General features: G+C 38.7%; 1 protein-coding gene across 12 annotated transcripts in view; it reads right to left on the reverse strand.

Moving 5' to 3' along the window:
* The window catches only part of LINGO2 (leucine rich repeat and Ig domain containing 2), a 1627476-nt gene that overhangs the window by 353421 nt on the left and 1260455 nt on the right, over positions 1 to 13600 (reverse strand). For 2 of the 12 annotated variants that reach the window (XM_056521043.1, XM_056521008.1), the window contains one exon: positions 1368 to 1481. The exons of the other annotated variants lie outside the window; for them this stretch is intronic. The gene's annotated coding sequence lies outside the window, so the exon portion shown is untranslated. The remainder of the gene's footprint in view (positions 1 to 1367; positions 1482 to 13600) is intronic. 12 annotated transcript variants of the gene reach the window in all.

Here is a 13600-nt window from a genome sequence, read left to right on the forward strand (position 1 = left end):
GGATGTGAGGTAAACCTTCTGATGCACTATGACAAACATACATACCAATGATCGTCAAGATTACGGTACAATGGGCATAAAATGGAAAAATTGGTTAGTAACAGTGAACAGTGCTTTTCTTTTAAGGATATGCTTTTACATCTCTATGTGATACTGTTCTATGGACTGCTTCATTTCAGAGATGTAGGTGATTCATGTGTTTAAACATAATATTTAATAAACTCAGTGGAATTTCACGATGGTCCTTGAAGCGACGATTTTGATCTGTCTTTCTCTACATAAACCTAGTGATGCTGGATGGAGAGACAAGAACAAGTATTTCAGACTGTTTCACCTTAAAGGGGGTACTCCTGTGCTCCAACGTTTTGCTCCAGCACCACGTCATAACCACTGCCGCAGGAACCTGGCATTGGTTTAGAACTTGGAAAAGGCTTTAAAAGCAAAAAAATGCTTTAAAGCATATTTCATTGCTAACCTTTCTGCTCTAGTTCAAGCCAAACCATCAACAATCTTTTTACTTTGGGGGTATTTTCTAGTTTACTTACTGGTTAACTAGTTGCTCAGTACTACAATTCACATTAGGCTTTGCTTTCCCTTAGATTTTCATCACAGGGCCCCCACCCTGCCTACTCCCCTATCACAACACTTCTGCAAGTTTCCCGCCCAGAATTGCTGCATTACATTTTGTTTCACAACAGTCTATTGCACAATTTGTGAGGTTGCAGAATCTGCTTAATCAATCCCTGTCTGCTCCTCTGTCTGTGACATTATTCAGCACAAGACGACAAGGTATAAACATACCTAATTCTCCCTAAATGACCAAATAAAGATGTATAAAATCATATGATATGGAGATGGTGATGTAGGATGTAGGAGCTGGTCAGAGGTGGTGCCATCACTCAGATGGTAGGACTAGAGCTTAGAGAGAAGATCCAGTCATACTTTCTGAGACAGCAGAGGACAATGTGTTAGGAGAGTGAGACACCACCACATTGAAAAGACAGGACTACACAACATCACAGGAGTGAATCACACAAAAACATGCTGGAGCCAGTATAATTTGTGCTAAGACTATATTAGTAAGTTTTTTTTCTCTATCTTGGGGATGGACAGTCTTATATAATACAAATTCATTACAAAAGACAATTTTATGATGCCAAAATGCCCCTTTTATATTGTGTTGTCACAGATCCTGTTTAAAATACATTTACATGTTTTAAGCTTCTGAATCATTGGTTTTATTGTCTCATTGGCTTGCAGTAAATAAAGCTAGGTTGCCCCATCAGTGCCGAATTTCCCCACAGCATTATATAGAGAAAGTCTCTGGTACAATATTTATTAGCAGAAATAAAGAATGCAGCACTCACCAATCATGTAGTTATCTTCGCCATTTTTTATCTTAAGGACATCGGGTGGAACAAAGCAGGACCTTTTAGATTTGTTCCGCCTATTTTTGACCTTCTTTTGTTCCACCCATTGACCTTGTGAAATAAAGAGGCAAAGGTAACTACAAGATGGCGAGTACTGCATTCTTTACATCTGATAGTAAATATAGCTTTAAAATAAACTTCCAATATAGATGCAAAGTTAAACAAAGTTAAACAGATTTGTAAATTAATTGTATTAAAAATCTTAATCCTTCCAGTTCTTATCAGCTGCTGATGCTCCAGAGGAAGTTCTTTTCCTTTTGAATGTATTTTCTGTCTGTCCACAGTGCTCTCTGCTGACACCTCTGTCCATCTCAGGAACTGACAGTTCCTGACATGGACAGAGATGTCAGCAGAGAGCACTGTGGTCAGACATGAAGGAAATTCAAAAAGAGAATAACTTTCTCTGTAGTATACAGAAGCTGATAAGCACTGGAAGGATTAAAATTTTTAATACAATTAATTTACAAATCTGTTTAACTCTCTGGCACCATATGATTTAAAATAAATAGTTTTTCACCGGAATACCCCTTTAACAAATTTATGGCAACACACCGTCCTTGTTTGTGTATTTGTTATAACACTAGTAAAACAATGTATAAAATATAAAAAAGAGTCCCATATAAAACTCCATGACTTATACTCCACATTCAGCTAGAGTCCAACCCCAAGGGACTGCATTGAAAGCAAAAGCTGCATGCCACATGATTCTTGAGTGGTTCTCATTCTTTCATGTTAGTGAAGTTAAGGAAGCTAGAAGACTGTTGCTTAGATACAATGTATTATCCACCTCAGCATGATAGTCCACAATACATGGCATACAATATTATATTCTGGATTCCTGTACGGTGTATGTAAGCTTCTGCCAGAAGGTGCCTTGTGGGATAACACAGCTTAGTAAATGTGGATACAAATTTCACTTAATTTATTCTCTTATCTTATCCCACTCACATCAGCTTGCTGTCTGAATAATAATAAGTGTGCATAAGGAAAGCTATGAGTAGCAAGAGTGAATGAACACTATCTTCAGAAAAGACAATAATGTACCATTAATGTCATTTTAAATGCACAGAATTAGACATTAGTGGTCATTTGGGAAAATGAGATGCAAATATTATGCTAATTTAGATGCACTTGTACATATGGTACTTTGTGTATATTTAGTACCATTAAGCAGGACAGGAAAGTGAAGGCCTAAAAGTAACATTGGGAGAGAGAGAGAGAAATGAGGAATCATCTGTTGGCTAATTAGTTTTAGTACACATATATTTTAAATTATGTTACACCCTCTGACAACGTTAAGCTCATTATTTTTGTACAGTATTTTCTACCCTGTAAACTATAGCCTCTATGTTATATATATACTGTAAATGTGTTTGTCGATTTTCCATATCATTTTCCATAAGATTTTGGAGTTTTGAAAAAATGGATTAAATGTAGATAATTCCATTATAAGTATATTTGTAATTTACAGTGGTTAAAAAAATGTAATATTTTTGGTTGAAAAAATGCTGCCCCTGCAGCTATTGTCTGTGTGTTTCCGTGAGGAGATCAAATACAGGAAGTGTGGGCGGTACAAGCAGGACTCTGTGCAGGCTCCTGGCTTGTCAATCATCCTGCTGTGTGAGCCGGGAGCATTTCATAGAGCTTCACTATACAGAGCCCTGCTTGTCCTCAGTGTACTGAGCCCTGCTTGTCCTCAGTGTACAGAGTCCTCCATGTCCTCAGTGTACAGAGCCCTGCTCATCTTCAGTGCACAGAGCCCTGCTTATCCTCATTGTACAGAGCCCTGCTTGTCCTCAGTGCACAGAGCCCAGCTTGTCCTCACTTCATAGTGCCGTGCTTGTCCTCAGTGTACAGAGCCCTGCTTGTCCTCAGTGCACAGAGCCCAGCTTGTCCTCACTGCATATTGCCCTGCTTGTCCTCACTGCAGAGTGCCCTGCTTGTCCTCAGTGCAGAGTGCCCTGCTTGTCCTCACTGCAGAGTGCCCTACTTGTCCTCACTGCAGAGTGCCCTACTTGTCCTCACTGCACAAAGCCCTGCTTGTCCTCACTGCACAGGGCCTTGCTTGTCATCACTGAACAGAGCCCTGCTTGTCCTCAGTGTACAGAGCCCTGCTTGTCCTCAGTGTACAGAGCCCTGCTTGTCCTCAGTGTACAGAGCCCTGCTTTTCCTCAGTGTACAGAGCCCTGCTTGTCCTCAGTGTACAAAGCCCTGCTTGTCCTCAGTGTACAGAGCCCTGCTTTTCCTCAGTGTACAGAGCCCTGCTTGTCCTCAGTGTACAGAGCCCTGCTTGTCCTCCCTGAACAGAGCCCTGCTTGTCCTCAGTGTACAGAGCCCTGCTTCTCCTCACTGAACAGAGCCCTGCTTGTCCTCAGCGTACAGAGCCCTGCTTGTCCTCACTGCACAGAGCCCTGCTTTTCCACCCACACTTTCTGTATCTAGTCTCTGCACAGAGACACAGCCGCAGGGACAAAACAGGATTTTTTTCACCCAAAAAGATACACATTTTTTTTTATCCAATGTACAGTCATGGCCGTAAATGTTGGCACCCCTGAAATTTTTCAAGAACATAAAGTATTTCTCATAGAAAAGGATTGCAGTAACACGTTTTGCTGTACACATGTTTATTCCCTTTGTGTGTATTGAAACTAAACCAAAAAAGGGAGGAAAAAAGCTAATTAGACATAATGTTACACCAAACTTCAAAAATGGGCTGGATAAAATTATTGGCACCTAAACTTAATATTTGGTTGCACACCCTTTGGAAATATTGCACACATTCAAGGCACCCAGTGCCAGAGGCAGCAAAACAACCCCAAAACATCATTGAACCTCCACCATATTTCACTATAGGTACTGTGTTCTTTTCTTTGTAGGCCTCATTCCATTTTCGGTAAACAGTAGAATGATGTGCTTTAACAAAAAAGCTCTATCTTGGTCTCATCTGTCAACAAGACGTTTTCCCTGCTTACTCAAGATTTTGGTTTACTCAAGTTCATTTTGGAAAAATGTCTAGCTTTTTTATGTCTCTGTGTCAGCAGTGGGGTCCTCCTGGATCTCCTGCCATAGCATTTCATTTCATTTAAATGTTGACTGATAGTTCGCACTGACCCTGACGCTCCCTGAGCCTGCAGGATAGCTTGAATATCTTTGGAACTTGTTTGGGGCTGCTTATCCACCATCCAGACTATCCTGCATTGACACATTTCATACATTTTTCTCTTCCGTCCATGCACAGGGAGATAAGAAACAGTGCCATGGGTTGCAAACTTCTTGATAATGTTGCGCACTATGGACAAAGGCAAATCTAGATCTCTGGAGATGGACTTGTAACCTTGAGATTCTTGATATTTTTCCACAATTTTGGTTCTCAAGTCCTCAGACAGTTTTCTTTCTGTTGTCCATGCTTAGTGTGGCACACACAGACACACAGTGCAAAGACTAAGCGGACGTTTCTCCTTTTTATCTGCTTTCAGGTGTGATTTTTATATTGCCCACATCTGTTACTTTCCCCAATTGAGTTTAAAGGAGCATCACATCCTTGAAACAATCTTATTTTTTCACAATTGTGAAAGGTTGCTGTAAGGCTTTCTCCCTAGGAATAGCTCTGGGATCGTCCTAGACACTACCGCAGGACACGTTTCCACTTCAATAAACTGGTAAACAACAGTACTTTATGCAAGTCCGGCCCCTCACCAGCTTTATTAGACAGGTTGCTGGATAAATAAAAAACATAGCACAGGAAAAAAAACAAAACCCTAGACCGTCCAGTCACTAACTAAACAATCCAGCATGCTCTGTCTATCAACTGGTGGGCTTTTCCTGGCCAGTTAAACTTATGCCTCCTGCAACCTTCTACTCACTGTTCACACACAGCATTTGCCACCTCTTGCTGTGTTTCTCATTCACATGACTCTTTGGGGCCACTCACAGCTCAGGCTGTGTGTTCCTCAGCAGGACCCCTGCCTATCGCTACAGCCACCTAGCTGTCTTCTAGGGAGAGCCCAGATTATTCTGTTTGACGCACAGGAAGGTATAGACGCTGTGAGTCAGATCATTCTTGGGTGACAGCCATTGTGCATGCACAGGCATGCTTCATCAGACCCCACCTTCCTCCGTGTAGGTCACCATTAAATATTGTCACCAGGTGACAAGCAAGGAAGAAGGTGAACATTAAAACATATCTGAAAACCAATCATAATACAGAATTAAAAACTACAAATCATATAAAGTATATGCAATGCTATATTTAAAAAAAGAAAACAAGGAGCCTCCAAGGAGGTGGCGGACATCAGGAGGCCTCCTGATGTCCGCCACCTCTTTGGAGGCTCCTTGTTTTCTTCGTGCATCTTTCTGAAGGTGGACCGTCTGCCGGCATACTTACACACAAGTTATTTTCCATTGTTACACTTGGCGAGTGTAACATTCTGGGTGAGCATTGTAATTACCTCTGTTCACCCTGGTTTTTAGTGGTAATGCGCTAGGTAGTGCCCTCTCTATTCCTTTGCTATATTTACAAAAAGACACTATAATCCCATCTTTCGTTTAAACCAAGATTCCCCTGTGCATTAGTCCTAATGATCCAGCGGGTTTCTGCTTGGAGGAGCCCCTCTTGCTTAAACACCATTTGTATACCTTGAAACATTACATTGCAGCAATCTCCTTTATGCACTGAGTTCAAATGTTCAATGAACCTCAGTGATCCCGTTTTAGAGCACACAGAATAGACGTGCTCACAAACTCTTGTGTGAACATGTCTCTTCGTGCTACCTATGTAAAACCTCCCGCAGCCACAGACCTAAAACCTAATGCACACTGGCTGTCAAAAGCAGGACTGTCAGGGAATCACTGCTGCGGTTCTTGCTCTTGGTGCTCCTACCTGAAACCCAACCAAATTGTGAGAGTGGGAGGGTCAGAAGTTGTAGTGAAGAATACGACTACCTGCAGAACTCCCTGGGTAGTAATTGTGATGTTCTGCGGGCACAGGAGGTTTTACATAGGTAGCACGAAGAGACCTGTTCACACAAAATTTCGTGAACACGTCTATTCTGTGCGTTCTAGATAGGGATCACTGAGGTTCATTAAACATATGAACTCGGTGCATGGAGGAGATTGCCACAACCTAATGTTTCAAGGTATACAAAGGGCGTTTAAGCAAGGGGGGTGTGATCTTAGAAAAACCCTCCTCCAAGCAGAAGCCCGCTGGATCATTAGGACTAATGCCCAGGGGAATCTTGCTTTAAACAAAAGATTGGATTATAGTGTCTTTTTGTGAATATAGCATTTCCTTGATATGATTTGTAGTTTTTGATTCTGTATTATGATTGGTTTTAAGATATGTTTTAATGTTCACCTTTGAACCTTCTTCCTTGCTCGTCACCAGGTGACAATATTTAATGGTGACGTACACGGAGGAAGGTAGAGTCTGATGAAGAGTGCCTGATTGCTCTCCATTTAGCTAGCTCTGAAAGAAGGGGTTGGAGTGACAATTCCTGCAACTTATTAACTTTATTAACAATTTAGACCCCACAATCAAAGTTGATTGCAATGTATAAAACAGAAAAAAATTCATCCCGGCTAGCTCAGAGGCTGATCGGGACTACCACAACAAAATCTTGAGGTCCAGATCAGCTGAGAGGAGGGCGAGAGGACTAGAGCGCCGATAACACTAATCAATGTTGTTCTATAGCACAGCATTGAACAGTGTATACAATCTAAAGATTGCATATAATAGTTCCAAATTCTAAATAAAGTTACTAAATATGAATAAGCCCCTTCTCCTAATAAAAGTTTGAACCCAACCATTTTCCCATGTTGTTAACAAAACTATGTAACAAAAAAAATAAACGTGGTATCACCACGTCAGTAAATGTCAGAAATATTAAAATATAATGTTAATTAAACCTCATGGTCAATAGCGTACACGTGAAAAAATACCAAAGTACAGAATTGCATATTTTTGATCCCTTATCAGAAAAAAATGAATAAAGAGCGATCGAAAAGTTACATCAAAACAAAAAATGGTACACATGATGCTCACACATCCCGTTTACAGAAAAATGAAAAAGTTATAAGGGTCAGAAGAGGACAATTTTAAGCATACTCATTTTTGTTCAGCAAGTTATAATTTTCCAAAAGTAGTAAATGCAGGTGGAAATGAGTCTGGTTAGTGAAACAATTTAGAAACTGTCAATTATCAGACTAGCTGTGTTGATCAAATGTATTCTTACTTTATGTCTATTTTAGTACATTTGAGTGCAAAAGGTGTACTGTTCTCACTAGGTTTTGGGTGTGATCAGGTTATTGACACCTAAATATCAACTGTAAAATGCAGCTGCAATTTGGTGAAATAGAGATGCATAGCAAAAAATAAAATCTGTCAAAATCGATATTTTCTTTCAAAGCAATAAAGATAAATCACACAAATTATAAACATCTGCTTTTATCTTTCATTGAGGGTATTCTATACTATTGTTTTTCCCAATATAGATTTTTTACAGTCATTCTATCAGCATTGGACAGTCTTTTCTTAGTTCTCCTCTACATCTAATCATAACACATCCTTGATCCTTTTTAACCCATTGTAATGTAATTATTATTATCTTTGCACACAGTTTATCACACTGATTACTCGTAAATAAATCATATGAAATCAACGCCAGTGACAAGTTAGTGATTCCAAAGTCAGATCCAAATGGTTTTGTCATCTTATGGACCCTCTTGGCATTACTTGCCATTTTATTACTTCATAAACTGGGCTCACCAGGGGATCCTCTAGTACTCTGATTTCTCACACCCAAACTGCCTTTAGGTTAATGTTTAATTAACCCCTTAAGGACATAGGATGTAAGTGTACGTCCTGGTCCGCTGGTACTTTCTATACGTCCTACACATGATGCGATCACGGGAACAGTGCTCGCTTCATGCACGGCAGGTACCGGCTGCTATCAGCAGCCAGGGTCCTACCAGTAATGACGGACATCAGCGACCCCTCAGATGCCATGTTCAATAAAGATCACATCATCTGCAGCATCCAAAATGGCAGATGGAGGTCCCCTCACCTGCCTCCGTTCATCTCCCTGTGTCTTCGCCTCTGAAATGACATCGAGCAGACCAGAGAAATGGATTGCTGATAATATTGATCAGTGCTATGCCGATACATAGCCCTGAACAGTATTAGCAATCAGGTGATTGCTATATATAGTCCCCTATGTGGACATAAAAAATGTAAATGAGAAAGTAGAAAAAAAAACTTTTAAATGTGAAAAATGCCCTCCATCAATAAAAATGTAAATAACCCTTTTTTTTCATTTTACTTCAAAGAGCGTTAAATAAAATAATTAATAAACATATTTGGTATCGCCATGTGTGTAAATGTCTAAACTATCAAAATATAATGTAAATTATCCTGTACGGTGAACGGCATAAATGTAAAAATAAAAAATAAAATAAAAAAAATTGCTGTTTTTTGGTCACATTAAATTTGGAAAAAAATAATAAAATGCAATCAAATTGTCACATATACCCAAAAGCAATACTAAAAAAAACTACTGATCGCAGCGCAAAAAATGATCCCTCATACTGCACCCTATATGGAAAATTTTGAAAGTTATAAGGGCTCAAAATAGGGCAATTTAATTTTAAACATACTTATTTTTTTTAACCCCTTAAGGACGCAGGACGTAAATGTACGCCCTGGTGCGGTGGTACTTAACGCACCAAGACGTACATTTACGTCCTGTGCATAACCGCGGGCATCAGAGCGATGCCCGTGTCATGCGCGGCTGATCCCGGCTGCTGATCGCAGCCAGGGACCCGCCGGCAATTGCCGATGCCCGCGATCTCGTGGGCGTCCACCATTAACCCCTCAGGTGCCGGGATCAATACAGATCCCGGCATCTGCGGCAGTGCGCAATTTGAATGAATGATCGGATCGCCCGCAGCGCTGCTGCGGGGATCCGATCATTCAGAACGCCGCACGGAGGTCCCCTCTCCTTCCTCCGTCCGGCTCCCGGCGTCTCCTGCTCTGGTCTGTGATCGAGCAGACCAGAGCAGAAGATCGCCGATAACACTGATTTGTTCTATGTCCTATACATAGAACAGATCAGTATTAGCAATCATGGTATTGCTATGAATAGTCCCCTATGGGAACTATTCAAGTGTAAAAAAAAATGTAAAAAAATGTAAAAGTAAAAAAAAAGTAAAACGTCCGTTTTTTCCTATTTTACCCCCAAAAAGCGTAAAAATTTTTTTATAGACATATTTGGTATCATAAATGTCTAAACTATTAAAATAAAATATTAATGATCCCGTACGGTGAACGGCGTGAACGAAAAAAAAAAAAGTCCAAAATTCCTACTTTTTTAATACATTTTATAAAAAAAAAATTATAAAAAATGTATTAAAAGTTTTTTATACGCAAATGTGGTATCAAAAAAAAAGTACAGATCATGGCGCAAAAAATGAGCCCCCATACCGCCGCTTATACAGAAAAATAAAAGAGTTAGAGGTCATCAAAATAAAGGGATTATAAACGTACTAATTTGGTTAAAAAGTTTGTGATTTTTTTTAAGCGCAACAATAATAGAAAAGTATGTAATAATGGGTATCATTTTAATCGTATTGACCCTCAGAATAAAGAACACACGTCATTTTTACCATAAATTGTACCGCGTGAAAATGAAACCTTCCAAAATTAGCAAAATTGCATTTTTCGTTTTCATTTCCCCACAAAAATAGTGTTTTTTGGTTGCGCCATACATTTTATGATATAATGAGTTATGTCATTACAAAGGACAACTGGTCGCGCAAAAAACAGGCCCTCATACTAGTCTGTGGATGAAAATATAAAAGAGTTATGATTTTTAGAAGGCGAGGAGGAAAAAATGAAAACGTAAAATTAAATTGTCTGAGTCCTTAAGGCCAAAATGGGCTGAGTCCTTAAGGGGTTAAAGTGTTACAATAATAAAAAAAAGTATATAGATATAGGTAGCATTTTAATTGTATTGAGCCACAGAATAAAGAAAACATGCATTTTTTTTTATTTTTGTGAAGTGTAGAGTGTAAAAATGAAACCCTCCAAAATTTGAAAAATTTCAGTTTTCTTTTCAATTTCTTCACACACATAATTTTTTATAGGTTTGCCATACGTTTTGATTGATGTCATTACAAAGTACAATTGGTCATGCAAAAAAAAAAAAAAAAAACTCACATGGATCTGTGGATGAAAATATGAAATATGAGTTATGATTTTTAAACGGCAAGGTGGAAAAAACAAAAACGCAAAAATAAAATTGGCCTGGTCCTTATGACCAAAATGGGCTGTGTCCTTAAGGAGTTTAAATATGATTGTTTATTTTTTGCAGCATCACAGATCCACTTTGCACTTACATATTTTTGGGAAAATACTTTAGATTTGGGTGAAAATTTACCTAGACTGATGTATCCATTTGCTAGACTTAAAGTCCCTCCCCCCCCCATCCCGTGTCGATGCTGCATGCTTGATAATATATTTTGCAAATCTGAGGCTGCCTGTGTGGTAGACTAAGATATATACACCAGCTCTAAGCTGGTGTAGAATTTTACAACAATTTTCACCTCCTTCCAGTGGGAGGTCATGCCCCTTTTTTCTTATGGCTGAGCCCCCTTCCAGCCCACTTGAGGAGCATTGGGTAACTCTTATTGATCTATGTCTGGCCCAGCCTTTTGGACCATGTTTTTTTGTTTTGTTTTTTTACTTCTTCGCAATATATTTCTGGATGTTTACTATGTTGTAAAATTTAAATTTATTTAGTATTAAAAATATGCACAAAAAACTGTTGTCATACAGTGACAATTTATTATTTTGCACCACGCAAATGTTTAGCACTGATAAATATTAACTAGAAATATAATTTTATGTTCTTGCTGTTAAAAAGTTCAAGCTGAAAAAATCTGGTTGTTTTTATTTCAATAATTGTTTATTGAAAATGTTTACGTTTTTTACAATACAGAAAAATATAATGTAGAACAGTAAAACAAACCCTTATAGACCAGTGTGAGGTACTAAACATACCTAGAAAGAATCTAATTTTTTTTAATCAGTTAGCTCTGCCAAGGAATATATTTAAGATAGAAGTTTTTTTCCTGTCTATTCAAAGCATATATCTAGCAAAGCAGGCTACAAAATCACTAGTGTGACACCTTGACCACTGAATCCATTGATTTCTATTCAACATTATTTGGGTAGATAATCACTGTCATTAAGTTGCAAGCAAAGAATTACCATTGTGACCTAGGTAATTATGGTGCTGTTCAAACTGGTTTTTATGCTGTTTTTCCACTATGTATTTTGACAGGCAAAGTTTTAGACAGAAGCGATTTGTGAATACAGAAAAAGAATGCAACAGACAGTGGTAACTTTGTCAAAACTTTGCATCAAAACATTTAAAGAAGCACAAAGCACATGTTTTGCATATATATATATATATATATATATATATATATATCAGCATATGATATTATAGTAAATAATAATAAACAGGCTGTTTTGTATGGGCTGGGTTATACCTATTTTTCTCCATGTGGCATGTATGGGTCATCTATCATCTTCATATTTTTTTTTTTTTTATTAAATATGTTTTTATTGTTTTTCAATATAAAAACAAATAACAAACAGTACAAGTAATCAGCAGACGCAGCTGCCAAAGCAAAATAACAGGAAAATAGGAATTCCATAAACAACACAAAAGATATACAATAGCGCTAACACCTGAACGCGGTAAAACATATAAGAGTGGCATGTTAGCTAAAGACTGCAACTACATATAAATGACAGTAGGGGGAATAGGAACAACCGGGTAAGGGATAGGACAAGTAGAGGAGAGGAGGAGGAAAGGGGAGGGAGGGGGGGGGGGGGGAATGGGTAACTCATCTTGATTCTTATTTCCTATGATGCCTCTGGCTTTGCAGAAACAGAGGAGATGGTGTCTCATCATTGCAATTGCCCTGCTCTGAGATATATCTAAGTGCAGTGATAGGTCAGTGACAAAGGACTTCTGTCCTCTCCCACATGCTGTAGAGTCTCATATGTAATACAATTACAGTCTGTCTCCTTGTGAGGGATTTCAGCTTTCCAGCTTAAGCAAGAACAGTGTCAGGCCACATCAACAAAGAATCTGCACACAGTAGAGACAAGCAGTGTGATCAGGGGAGGTGTATAGCTCTACAGCTGATCGCTGTGTATAACTCTACAACTAATCACTGTATTACTGCATTATGTGCATGGGGAGTCATACTAAGGAATAGGCAGGGGAATCTTGGAACGGAGAGGTCCAACCAGAGGAAATCTGATATGTGATGATGTGCTCCTAAAGTTTACAGAAAGTCAGAAAAACATGACAGAGCACTTCCTGTTACACATGAAAGGGCATCATTTACTGGTTGTCAGACTGGTGGTCACATAACATAGCTGCAGTAATCAAAAGTGTTAATGCAACTGAGCTGGGGTGAAACAGATTATACTACAAGTATACTGGTGGTAAGTTAACATTATATAGACAAAAATATAAGAACTTCCTTAAAAACATATTAAAACAAGAGACATATTCAGTGTATAATAAAAATGGATGCAACTTTTTAAAGTGTTTTTAAAGTGCACCAATGTCAGATTTTCATGATGAGGACTTCACCCTGGGAATATTAACTTAAAGGTGAAGGTGTTCATTCAGTTTTATAGATTTTTAAAATATTGAAAATTCATCAAGAAAGTAAATTTCATAACATAATAATTTTTGTCCATTTTTACGGATTTGATAAAAAAACTGATAGCTCAAACCAAGGATCTGACTTTAATCACTTTTCAGGAATACTCTGGAGAAAAATAAATTAAAATCAACTGGTGCCAAGAAGTTTTACTATTTAAAAATATGACTATGGTGCTCTCTGCTACCACCTTTTTATGTCAGGAACTGTCTGGAGTAGGAGCGTTTTGCTATTGTATTTGCTGATGCTCTGGACAGTTTTTGAGATGGACAGAGGTGACAGCAGAAATCTCTGTGGGCAGACTATACAAGAAGATCCTTGGAGCAGCAGAAGGCCGGTAAGGAGACCTTTGGCCACATTTTTCACTCATCTGACCCCCACGATCGTGCGGTGGGTGATCTGATGAGTGAATTCAAGTACAGCAAATA

Source organism: Hyla sarda, chromosome 1, assembly GCF_029499605.1.
Source record: "Hyla sarda isolate aHylSar1 chromosome 1, aHylSar1.hap1, whole genome shotgun sequence".
NCBI classification, from domain to species: Eukaryota; Metazoa; Chordata; class Amphibia; order Anura; family Hylidae; genus Hyla; species Hyla sarda.